The sequence below is a fragment of the Euprymna scolopes genome, chromosome 18 (genome assembly GCF_053919585.1).
Source record: "Euprymna scolopes isolate OS-2025 chromosome 18, ASM5391958v1, whole genome shotgun sequence".
Taxonomy (NCBI): domain Eukaryota; kingdom Metazoa; phylum Mollusca; class Cephalopoda; order Sepiida; family Sepiolidae; genus Euprymna; species Euprymna scolopes.
This window is the reverse complement of record NC_136499.1, coordinates 49,362,082-49,375,276: the sequence shown is the minus strand read 5'-3', so window position 1 is coordinate 49,375,276 and position 13,195 is coordinate 49,362,082. Positions and strand designations below refer to the sequence as shown.

Here is a 13,195-nt window from a genome sequence, read left to right as displayed (position 1 = left end):
CACCCATTCGGTACTAACCAGGCTAAACGTTGCTTAACTTCGGTAATCTGACGAGAACTGGTGTGTCAACGCAATTAGGCCACACACACACACACACACACACACACACACACACACACACACACACACACACATATATATATATATATATATTTTTTTTTAAAGCCAAAAACAATGCGGAGGAAGACCGAAAAAGATGAAGTAAAAAAGAAAAACAAACAAGGTCAAAACGGTAATTGGCTTAAAAAAGATATATATATATCTTTACCAACAATACTTCAAACAAACTACTACCTACTCTTATATATATATATATATATATATATATATATATATATATATATATATATATATATATATATGTGTGTGTGTGTGTGTGTGTGTGTGTGTGTGGAAATCTATATTATTTCCTTATAATATATACCAATACTTATTAAAGAAGCTCAATGTAATTAAAGAGCAATATAATGAATAAATGACAAAAGTCTATATTCCAGATTTCATGATGTTGACCATCTTATAATTTATTCCTTTAATTCAGTTGACATTTACAATCCTTCACAGTGTCTGTTTCGTAGCGCAAAATAAATCACTTTAGATATTATATTAATTAGTGAATCTATTTTGCCCTCAACTCATCAATATATAAGTTTTACAAGATATTACTGGCAGTAATATTCTATCAAACTTATCAAACATTCAACCTGTAAAACTTATAAAACTTATAAACCTATCTTATAATATCTTGTAAAACTTATAATCACAGGTTTCCATACCAGTTGATTGTTAGATAATTTTATTCTGAAGTATATATATATATATATATATATATATATATATATATATATATATATATATATATATATATAATGTATTCAAGAGAGAAAACTCACGAATTTTACGAGTTTATTAAGAATGCTCAATAAAAGAGCAAGATATCTTTTCATTGATATAGACAAATTTACAATGTCGTGACAATGAAAATACTAATGCTTTTGAAAAATGGTTGGTTATAGCTACAAATCCTCGTCAGGTGACGTACGAAAAGTTCGTCCTACACAGAATAAAGCCAGTTCTCAAACTGTGTGTGTAAGCGAGTTCCTCATGCACTCCGAAACAGCTGGGCCGAGTTTTTAAAATACTTCCCACGAAGGTAGTTGAGATGTTTGGGAGTGTTCATACATAGGTTTTGTGTCGGATTACGTCTGATAAGTATCGATAATCGATAATCAAAAAAATGCAATTAAAAAGGAAGTCATCAAATCTCCACACTAACGTAATGTACTTGCAATAACCCTTATCCCTGAGTGGCTTCCGGGCCTTGATGAGTGGTGATCACTGTGTAAAAAAAAAAGTCGGGTTTAACACGTTTATACACTGTAATAACACAGGTGCATTTGAGAAGTTTTCTCACCGCATAAGCAGAAAGGTCTAGCCTATAAAATCAATTGTAGATTGTTTTATAAGACAGGGCGCTTTGTCAGAAATGTTTCTTTTTTTTTTTTAGCACAATTGAACGATGATACTTGACTTTTGCATCTTAAACTTTAAGTGAAGTCATTATTTACAAATAATTTTATAAAATCAAGAGTGGATTCTCAGCTGTGCAATGTACACTAATGCGGCGAAGCACGTGAAGCTTCCTCCGGGGAAGGGTGTTCCTAAATGGACCAGCCAATCAATCGATGAGCTATCATCGATTTCGATGAAAATAAAAATACAGGACAGCAGAACATTTGTTGATTCTCATTCAATCCTGGACAACGTCGGGTCTTCCTGCTATGAGAGAGAGAGAGAGAGAGAGAGAGAGAGAGAGAGAGAGAGAGAAATATTAATTGCCAACTGAGGGAGAGAGTGAAAATTCAATACAAAAACAGCGCTTGGGTTATATATATGTTTACACAACATATATATATATATATATATATATATATATATATATATATATATATATATATATATATATATATGTGTGTGTGTGTGTGTGTGTGTGTGTTTGTGTGTGTAGGATAGGTACTCCCATCGATTTCGACGCATGAAGTCCGCCACAAAAACTAGGATGTTCAGAAATCAACGAAAAAGATTTATTTTTCGTGGTGAAAGCTTTGTGCACAACCAACCACACTCCCTAGTACAACTGCTGATCTCAGTCAGTGTAATAGCTGCCACAAGACATACCAAGCAGTAGACAGCAGGTTATACACCAAACTTTCCTTCTAGATGCACGTCTTAACAAAGACTGAGGGTGCATCTTTCCTAGTGGATTAAACGCGTCACTAACCACTAACCTAAAAATACCCACCGCGGTATCCATTCATTCCCGAATCGTCATCTATTTAGTACTGACCTCACTCGTCGCCAATTAACTTTGATGCTAATGAAAACCAGTGTGTCAACGTGCGTTATATATATATATATATATATATATATATATATATATATATATATATATATATATATATATATATATATATATATATATATATATATACTAGCAAAAGAAAAGTACCCGTCGTTGACTGGGTTCAAAAACAACCTACAGAAAAAGAACTCTGATTTAGTAAAGTAATGATAGGTTATGAAAAGGAAGTGTTGTAAAGAGATAGCTTCGAATTTGGGGGTATCAAAACCAAAGCAAAATATGATGAAAGTAAAAATAAAATAGATAAACCCCATAATTTATTATACCATACCTGTTCACACTGAAACACTTATCACAATATTCTGTGCATCTATATTAAAAAAAAAAACCTTGTAAAACTTTGTGACATATTTCCATTCTACGGAGGTCAGGTGCGAACACTTCATAATTTTAATATATCATATTTCTTCAAACTGAAACATAATTATCACAGTATACTTACGCAGGTAGATATGAAAAGTCTTTATTAAAGTTTGTGCCTATTTCCATTCTACGGAGGCCAGGCACGAACGCAGATCCCACAATTTTATTATACCATCCCTATTTAAATTAAAACATACTTATCAAAGTATTCTTATTACATCTATATTAAAAACACTTGTAAACCTTTTTTTTCATTTTTTAATTTTTATTTCCATACTTTGTGGACCAGGCGCGAACGCAGACCCCACAATTTTAATATACCATCCCTATTTAAGTTAAAACATACTTATCAAAGTATTCTTATGTACATCTATATCAAAAACACTTGTAAACCTTTTTTTTAATTTTTAAATTTTTTATTTCCATACTTTGTGGACCAGGCGCGAACGCAGACCTCACAATTTTAATGAACCACCGTTCTGCCAGATCAAACATACTCATTCCTGTGTCTCAATACATCTTCTATCATTATATGTAATCAGTTTTTAAAAATGGTCAACCATGTAGGAGCCTATTCGTGACCAGACACACGCACGCACACACACAGACATTCAGCTTTATATATATATATATATATATATATATATATATATATATATATATATATATAAATATATATATATATATATATATTCCATGTCGGTGAGTTCATTCCGTATGGACTACCAAACGGCGGGGGCGATTTTTTGTAAATTTCTCAGGGATCTACTTTATGTACCTGACAGTGTTCTGAGATAGGTTTTGTATCGAAATGTTAAGTATCGATAATCGAAATAATCCAATGGAAGAAAGAATAGATTATTTTGACTAAAGTTAACACCTTACACAGCCTAACACCACAAGTGCATTTGGGAAGTTTTATTACCACTCAAGTCGCATGGCACAACATACAAAATCAACAGTAGGCTCTTTGATATTACAGGCGCATTCAAAATGAATGTTTCTGTTTAAAGCAAAATTGCGAAATGATACTTGGCTTTTTCATTTTAAATTTTAATTCAAGCTATTATATAGAAAAGATAATTGCGAGATAGATAGATAGATTAATAGATAGATTATAACAGTATAGTAAATAATAGGCAGTCAACAAGACCCTCATCAGCAACAATTTTGAGGTTGTTTCCATGGCAACCAAGAAGACTAACCTATTTGTCCGGCTGTTTGCCTCCAATTCCACTTTGGACCCAGCAAACGACTCCTTCCCAGATTTTCTTTATCGGACAGAAGCTACACTCAATGAAAATCACCCCTTCCCGTGTTCGTGTTATAAAAACTAGATACATCGAAGCCGTGTGGACCTGATCTCCTCTCAATTTCCTATTAAAAAAAAAGCTCTGTTAAGGTTTCCCAAACTTTTTCCAAACTCTTACACAAGTGCCTTACCGAATCCTGCTTTCCTGACTGGTGGAAAATTGTTTCTGTGGTACATGTTTTCAAGAATTCTGCCGAAAGAACTGACCCACTCAATTATCGCTTCATTAGCCTTCTTGCTCTCTACGCCAAAACCTTTTGAGACCTTAATCAAGCACTAGTTCACCACTTCATAGATATGAAACTTCTTTCTAACCGAGAGTATGGATTTAGGTAAGCTCGTTCTACTGCAGTTATCCTAACTGTAATCTCTGAACGTGCATATCACCCATGTCAGAGGGATAGTTTTTTTTTTTAACTAATGCTGCAATACGTGGGCGAATGTGAAAGAGACACTCTCCTAACTCTTCTTCAATATTTTTAAGTCTTTCACGTTTTATTTGTATTGTTATTGTTGTTGTTGTTTAGGTAAGACATTCTCAGTTCACATAGGTACGTAGTTGAGAATTGCAGTAAGATTTTAATGGCGTTTTTATTTGGAATTGAATGGTGTAATCGTGATTAAGTAATTAAATGTCTTTATTAAACAAGATAAAATTAAATGGCTTTTAGCGATTATCATGCAGTCTGTAGTGGAATAAGGAAATAAATGGGTAGTAACATTCAATGCTGCCAAGACTAAGCTTTTATCCTTTAATAATTACGAAAAAAAGCTTCTTAATCACTAATAACTAGGGCTATGACAAGAGAGTATTATCATTCTTTCGACTCTCAAGTATATATCCGACGCAGTTAGACACAGTTAATCAACCGATATATATCTATATATAAAAGCATATAAGGTATCAACGGATACACTCCCGAGAGTCAAAACAATAAAAACAATATGCTGTTGTCCTCGCCCTACTTATAACCTTATCTAATGATACAAGACCTGGAAGCTCCTCGTTCAAAATCCTAGGCTTAACATTCACAGACAACATGAATTGGAACCAATACTTTTAGAGAATTGCGAAGGTTGCCGTGAAGAAGGTGGGCTCTCTCTACTGTGTTAGAAAATTATTAACACCTGAGAGTATTCTCTATCTTTATAAGACTACCCTTCGCCCATGCAAGGAGTATTGTTGCCACATCTGTGCTGGTGCACCTGGCACCTATTTCTCACTACTAGTGAGGGTTCAAAAACAAATCGCACTATCAACCAAGCTCCAACCTCTGTCCCGTCGCAGAAATGTTGCATACTTGTGCCGGTTTTACTTGTATTTTAATCAAATGTGCTTTGATGAACTGAAAACACTTGTACCCTCTCGATGTGAATACTCTGATCTGAAATGGAACACGTACATCAAATTTGTTGCCAAGGTCGCTGGAAAAATGGTGGGACCTTCTACCGCTCCAGTAGATATCTCATTGCTAATGCAATTCTCTATTTATATAAAAGCCAAGTACGTCCAAGGATGGAGTACTGCTGCCATATCTGTGCAGGCAGGAGATGCTAAAAACAGCCTATTGACAGAGTACACGGTAGATTTCTTAGCCTGGTGGGGGATGCCCTTTTCTCTTCCCTGCAACCTCTCTCCCACAGAAGGGATGTTGCGAGCCTGTCGTTGTTTTATCGTTGTTTCCAAGGGAAGCTCTCGTCTGAGCTCCAATCTCTGGTCTCCCCCTCGCTAATCTTTCACGAAATACATCCGTCTGGCTGAAACTACTGTCAATAATTTTCCCTACTCTTTATCTGTGCCTAAATCAAAACATAGATTCCATGAACAAAGCTTCTTTCTTAGAACTGCACGCCTGTGGAACTCTCTTCCGTTTGCCTGTTTCCCACCAGACTACAACTTGGATGTCTTCAAGTCCAACATAAACAAGTTCCTGATAAACTGCACCTTTAAGTAAGACACTTTATCAAATCTCCATTACTAACAATTACTACGATATTGTCCCATTGATTACTGTACACGCAATAACCCTTATCTCCGAGTGGCCTCCGGGCCTTGATAAGTGGTGACTTCCACGTAAAAAAATAAAATAAAATAAAATAAAAATCCCGAACTAACACGGCAAGCAGCATAATCTCACCCTCACCTTATAGATATCACCAGAAAGCTTTTTACTCCAGAAGTTTTTTTTCCCCTTGGAATTCTTTCTGGTGTACCTGACTGTACTGACACGCAAAAGTGCAAGCGTAATATGCACAGACATCTCACTACTCAATTCCCTGCATAGTTTCACTGCAAATTCAGTACCAAATAGTAGCATCTTACGTCAAAGTGACACTGTACCTTATTTGGGGTGAAATAACAATAAAAGAAAAATAGGTAAGTAGAGATTTGAAAGGGAAAAGGAAAAGAAAACTAGTGAGCTAAATAGGTAGACGTGTCAAAAATGAAGAAGAGGGTGGTAATAATTATATATATATATATATATATATATATATATATATATATATATATATATATATATATATATATACTAGCAAAACTACCCGTCGTTGACTGGGTTCAAAAACAGCATACAGAAAATGGACTCTCATTTATGAAAGCATGATAGGTTATGAAAAAGAAGGGTTGTAAATTTGGGTTGAATTTGGGGGTATCAAAACCAAAGCAAAATATGATGAAAGTAAAAATAAAATAGATAAACCCAATAATTTATTATACCATACCTGTTAACACTGAAACACTTATCACAATATTCTGTGCATCTATATTAAAAAAGCTTGTTAAACTTTGTGACATATTTCCCTTCTATGGAGGTCAGGCGCGAACGAACACCCCATAATTTTATTATACTATATTTCTTCAAACTGAAACATACTTATCAAAGTATACTTACGCAGATAGATATGAAAAGTATTTATTAAAGTTTGTGCCTATTTCCATTCTATGGAGGCCCGGTGCGAACGTAGACCCGACAATTTTATTATACAACCCCTATTTAAGTTAAAACAGACTTATCAAAGTATTCTTATGTACATCTATATCAAAAACACTTGTAAACGTTCTTGTTTAATTTTAAAATTTTTTATTTCCATACTTTGTGGACAAGGCGCGAACGAAGACCCCACAATCTTAATGAACCACTGTTCTGCTAGATCAAACATACCCATTACTGTGTCTCGATACATCTTCTATCATTATATGTAATCAGTTTTTTAAAATAATCAACCATATAGGAGCCTATTCGTGACCACACACACATACACACACACATATATACATATATATTATAAAATAACGCACGTTGACACTTTCCCGTCGATTTCGCTGTATGAGGTTGCACCACAGCAACTAAGTTGTTTGGAAATCCACAGAGATGGTTTGTTTATAGTCGTGAAGGCTTTGTATAGAACCAACCGCCTTTTTGGTATTACAGCTAAGATAAGCAACGATGAGCCTGGCCAGTATCAGATGGGTGAGCGTTTGTATCGTATGTATCGCGCAGAGTCGTAAAAAATTCAGGTTGGTGTCTGGGGGCACATTAATTCACTAGGAGAGAATGCATTCGAAGTTTGCGTTAAGACATGCATCTAGGAAAAGGGAAAACTTTGATGTAAAAGCCTGAAGTGTACTGTATGCTCTGTCTTGTGGCAGTCATCTGTGTGTGCGTATATATATATATATATATATATATATATATATATATATATATATAAAGGGGGTTAGTAGATTTATAAGCTACAATCAACATCCAAATGAATGCATTGACGATAATTACGGTTTTCAAAAGGCGAACAATTAAGATACATCTGCCTTACTTAAAAATTGCTAGGTTTATTTATGGTGTCTTTTACACACACACACATACACACACACACACACACACACACACATATATATATATATATATATATATATATATAATATAAGAAGAAAAAGCCCACCCAATACTTTTGCTGATGAGGAGACTTTGTTTAAAAAAAACTATATGTCTAAATTATTGTTCGTGGCTTAATGTCTATCACAATAAAAACATCGTTTCCGAAACGATCGTACAAATTATTGACTTGTTGTTGTTCCTTCTTATGAAACAGATTTTTAATTTAATTTTTAATTCTAATTTGAATTTAAAATTATCAATCACATTACTATATATATATATATATATATATATATATATATATATATATATATATATATATATATATATATATATATATATATATAATGTGCAAATTAAGGTAAGAACAGAGAGAGATTGGGTTTGTATTACTGTACACATAGATTCGAAAAAGTCGTCAAAAAACAAGTATATAGCAAATAAATGTTATCAAAGGCAAGATAAGTTACTTTTCTACCTAACTGGATATGTTTTCAGTGTTTTTATTTAATGTAACATGTTTATTCAGCTCGAAAAACATACTGTGTTTACGGATGTATTGGAAGATTCAAAATGGGACCCGACTCTCTCTTTAACACGGTAAGTTTGGGAAAAGGTGCTATAAATATAAAACTAGACAAAACACTGTTAGAAACTCGCTCAATATATGTTACCGTGACATAGGTTGACATACATTCGGTGGGGTTTAATAGTATTTTGTCTAGTTTATTATTCATAACACCTTTTGCCAAACTTACCGTGTTAAAGAGAAAGTCGGGCGCCATTTATAATTTTCCAATACATCGGTAAACACAGTATGTTTTTCGAGCTGAATAAACATGTTACATTGAATAAAAACACGAAAAATATATCCAGTTTGGAAGAAAAGTAACTTATCTTACCTTTGATAACATTTATTTGTTATATATTTGTTTTTTGACAACTTTTTCGAATCTATGTGTACAGTAATACAAACCCGAGAGATTAAGAAGCGGAAATTTAAAAATGAGAAATTGAACGAAAGGAAAATATAAGGGAAAGAGAGGGAATGAAAGAGAGGGAAGAATTCCAAATCGATAGAGAGAGAGATTGAACGAAAGTGAAGAAAGATAAAAAGATGAAGATTTGAAGACGAAAGGGACAACAAAAGAAAGAGTTTCATATAGGAAAAAAGAGAGAGAATGAAGAAAGAGAAGAGCTGAAAAGAAAAGTAGAAAATGAGCGATAAAAAAAGGGCAGGATAATGTGTGGTGGTGGTCGTGAGAGGGGAAGGGGCTGGCATAGCTAGACTCACAGGGAAAGGTCGACCAAAAGATGGAACAGGCTTCTCAACTTGAATGTCTCCGGCTTAATTTCCGACCTACTCAATTCTGCGCCATTGAGACGGCCATCCGAAGACACCCACTGGGGTTGTGACGGGAGGCGCTGAAGCGTGCCGAAGTGGGTAGATGGGGGTAGACGGAGATGAAATGGAAAAATATAAAACCTGCCCTTTGGACCCTGCCGTGTGTGTGTGTTTGTGTGTGTGTGTGTGTGTGTGTGTGTGTGTGTGTGTGTGTGTGTGTATGCGTTTTTCCTTAGCTTTGATTTTGTTATTATTTTGTTCTCTTTTTCCCCATCGACACCTTTTGATGAGCACACCCCACCCATCCCCTATGTTGTTTTCCCTTCTCCGCTGTCTGTTTTACTATCGTTTAACTCTCTTTCTGCGTTCAAGTGGTTTATTCCTATTTCGTCGACACGCCTTTTGGCGTATTCAAAAATAAAACAATCAGTATAAAAGTACCTGGATTTTTCCAAACATAAATAAAAGCACTCAATAATAAATACTACTACTACTACTACTACAAATAATAATAATAATAATAATAATAATAATAATATCGAGGAGAATAAGAAAACCCCACTGGAAGAGTGCGTATAATACTGGGATATCGGGAAGGCTTTTTATCACGTAAAATCCAGGAAATACCAATGACTTTTACTAGTGAGAAGTCAATAGTCATCGGCTGTTGCGATAACGCAAAATCATTTGCAAAAAATAACGAAAGCGATAGAAAGCACTGAAAATCTGGAGAGACTTGTTGTCACTCGGACAACACCACTTGTTATTGTCAGTGAGTAATCGCTGATGATGGCACGTGTGAGTACAAATAATAATAATAATAATAATAATAATAATAATAATAATGGTAAGAAGTTGTTGCGATAATGCAAATTCTTTTGCAAAGGTTATCGAAAGAGGTGGAGAGTACTGGAAATCTGGGGAGACTTGTTCTCACTCAGACTCCAGGGAACACCAAGTTGTTCTCAAAGAGCAATCTTTGATGATGGCTTGTGTGAATACTCCTAGTGAGTAAATAATAATATGTACTCGCTTCGACAGTACATGCATTAAAATTGAAACGATATAAAGGAGATTTGCATGACCCCTGCGCAAAGATGACATGCAAATATGTGAGGCCTTCTATTTCCTAACACGAATCAAACGGAAGTGAAAAAGCGACCCCCCCCCACGCCCGCCGCAGCTTCCGAAAGACATCAGCCCCGGTTGATGCCACACGAAATAGTCGTGAAGAGTCAAGGAGTATGGAAGATCCGAAGAGGTATAACGTTGAACAAACTTCCATTGGATGAGTGCAAAATGTACTGGTAATTTGAGGAGACTTATTGCCACATGATATCCAGTGAAGATTAACATTCGTTGCTAACGAGAAATCAATGGTAAGCGACTATTACGGTGAGGCACAGTAGTTCGCAAAGCTCATCGAAAAAGGTATGGAGTACTGGAAACCCGGGCAGGCTTGTCACACAGACTTAAGAGAACGCTGTTGGGTATTATCAGGGAGTAATCCCTGATGGTAACTCCTAGTGAGTATATAATAACAAAAAGAAGAATCATATTCAGTTTAACGTCTATTTTATATTTTTTTACATGGGAGTCGTCACATTGAGGCCCGAAAGCCACTCAAGGTCAAAGGTTAATGAGTATGCGGTAGTCGCTGAGACAATATCATAGTAATGCTTAGTGGTGAAAATGGGGTAGAAATGGGTTATTTAAGGGAGGCGGCTCAACAAGAATTTGTTCACATTGGGCATGAAGACGGCCATCTTGTAGTCAGCTAGGAAGCAGACCAGCGAAACAGTTCCACGGGCTGGTAGTTCTAAAAAGGAGGTTTGGTCATGGAATTTGCGTTTAGATTTAGGCGACGGTTCGAGCGTTACAGCCACGTTACATACTCTTTGGAATATTTTCTGAATCTCTAGGGATCTGTCCGAATCATTCAGAATCTTCTTAAATCATCTCAAATCATTTTGATTCAAAGGAATGCTTTGAATTCATTGTGAATCATCTGGAAACTCTAAGAATCTTTTTGTGAATTTTCTGATCTGATGAGGGGAAAAAGTGAATCTCTTAAAGTCTGAATAATAAAAAAAAGGCATAAAATCATTGTTTAAAAGGTACCACTTGACTAGGTATATCAGAAATTTGGAGGAAATTTTGACACCCCTAACAGAAAACTGCGAATAAAATATAAAAAAACTCATAATTTCTCTTTTTAAAGTGGGTTGTTTATTTTCTGTATGCAATATATTTCGAAAATAAACTATTAAAGTTGTTTAAAAAATAATAGAAATATTATTTTTTAAAAAATCAGTGTTTACAAAATGTTTACAAAATGCCGGCGTGCCTTCAGGCAGCCATTTTTTTACGTTATAAAAATCATTAGAAGTTTACGAGTTAAATATTTTTCAATTTTTAAACTTTAAAAATCTATCAAAATATTTGTATTGGTTCAATTTTTACGATATTTTCAAGGTCAATGTGAAATTCTATGCTCTTTCCAATAAACCAAATATGATATTTTAGAGAAACGTTTGTTTTTTTCAAATTACCCCCCCCCCCATTTTGAAATGTCTATTAAAATTTTAATAATTAATTTATGTGCCAAACTTTCATATATCACAAATTGAAAATAAAAGATCAATAAAGAAAATATTCTAATTTAAAACAAAAAAAAGAATAGTTTTTGGAAATTTACCTGTAGAGTCCAAAGTTTAAAAAAAAAACACTTTGATATTTTTTTAATGAAAGCTCATGTTAGGCTTACATCGTCAAGTAAATACCAGACGCTGACGGCAAATATTTCTATTTCATTGAATGTTTTCTTTTTTTAGATATTAAAAAAAAACAAATTTAGTCGATAAAGAAGTATTAAAATATATCAATCAAAAACTCGCGTATTTCATTAAAAGAATTTTAAAAAAATCGACGAAGCGGATTTTTTGTTCTAGGGGAAAAACTTATAAGTAAATGTGCGTTTCCTTTTTAAATACGGAGGATGAAAAATACTAATTTGGTTAACACACGCAATAAAAAAGAGACATTATTTATATCCCTTGGACTCATCCGTATTTCATAAATTTCATTTTAGCAGGAGCAGCTTCGCGCAAAACACGTTGCGAAAATGCGATTTTCTACGACCCTCGCTTTAAAAAATCCTTTTATTTAAAAAATATATGGAATTTAAAATATCAATATGGATAAATTCTTAACAATTAAGGATGGAACTACCCATTTAATTGTATATTTTTGTAAGTAAGTGATTTTTGGCATTTATATATATACATATATTTATAAGCAAGTCAAAATATGTTGATTTTCCTTATATTTTTTTTTAAGAAAACCGCTAAAAAAAAAAAAAAATAAATATTGCATAATTTGCTATTAAACCTGTTATTTTTTTTAAAAATTTGGTCTGTGTTTCTTTTAATTGAAAAAAAATTAGAGTTTGAATCACATTTTTCAAGTAGTTATAAGCTTCGAAAAATAGTAAGTTGAATTATTAAAGTTCTGATCTTCATTTTTAATGGCCACTTTATGATACACCTACCACTTGACCATCAGACCATTTTCGTTACAGAGTTTTATTTTTCCTATGAATTTTTTTCTTTTTATTTTAATGTAATGGGAGGGAAACCATATTGCTGTCATTTTTTATCTATACAGGTCAAAATAAAAAAAAATGATCTGGACGTACAAATTCTATTTTGCTCATTAGTTTTGCTTTTTAGAGAAACTCAAATACCTCATTTTTTTAATCATTTTTTTGAACAAAAAAAAAAAAAAAAGATCCACCACATTATTTTCATTCATTTGCTTTTTTGACATGTTTCAATAGTGATGGGACGATTCCAATATTTTTCGAGCCTGTCTCT

General features: G+C 33.8%; 1 protein-coding gene and 1 non-coding gene across 5 annotated transcripts in view; both read left to right on the top strand.

Annotated features, from left to right (window-relative positions):
* LOC145297615 (chordin-like protein 2) overlaps positions 1 to 13,195 on the top strand; it is a 126,036-nt gene that overhangs the window by 34,079 nt on the left and 78,762 nt on the right. The gene's annotated exons all lie outside the window — the stretch shown is intronic.
* Positions 10,346 to 10,452, top strand: LOC145298113 (U6 spliceosomal RNA). The gene has a single exon (XR_013870398.1). It is a non-coding gene; the product is annotated as a U6 spliceosomal RNA (small nuclear RNA).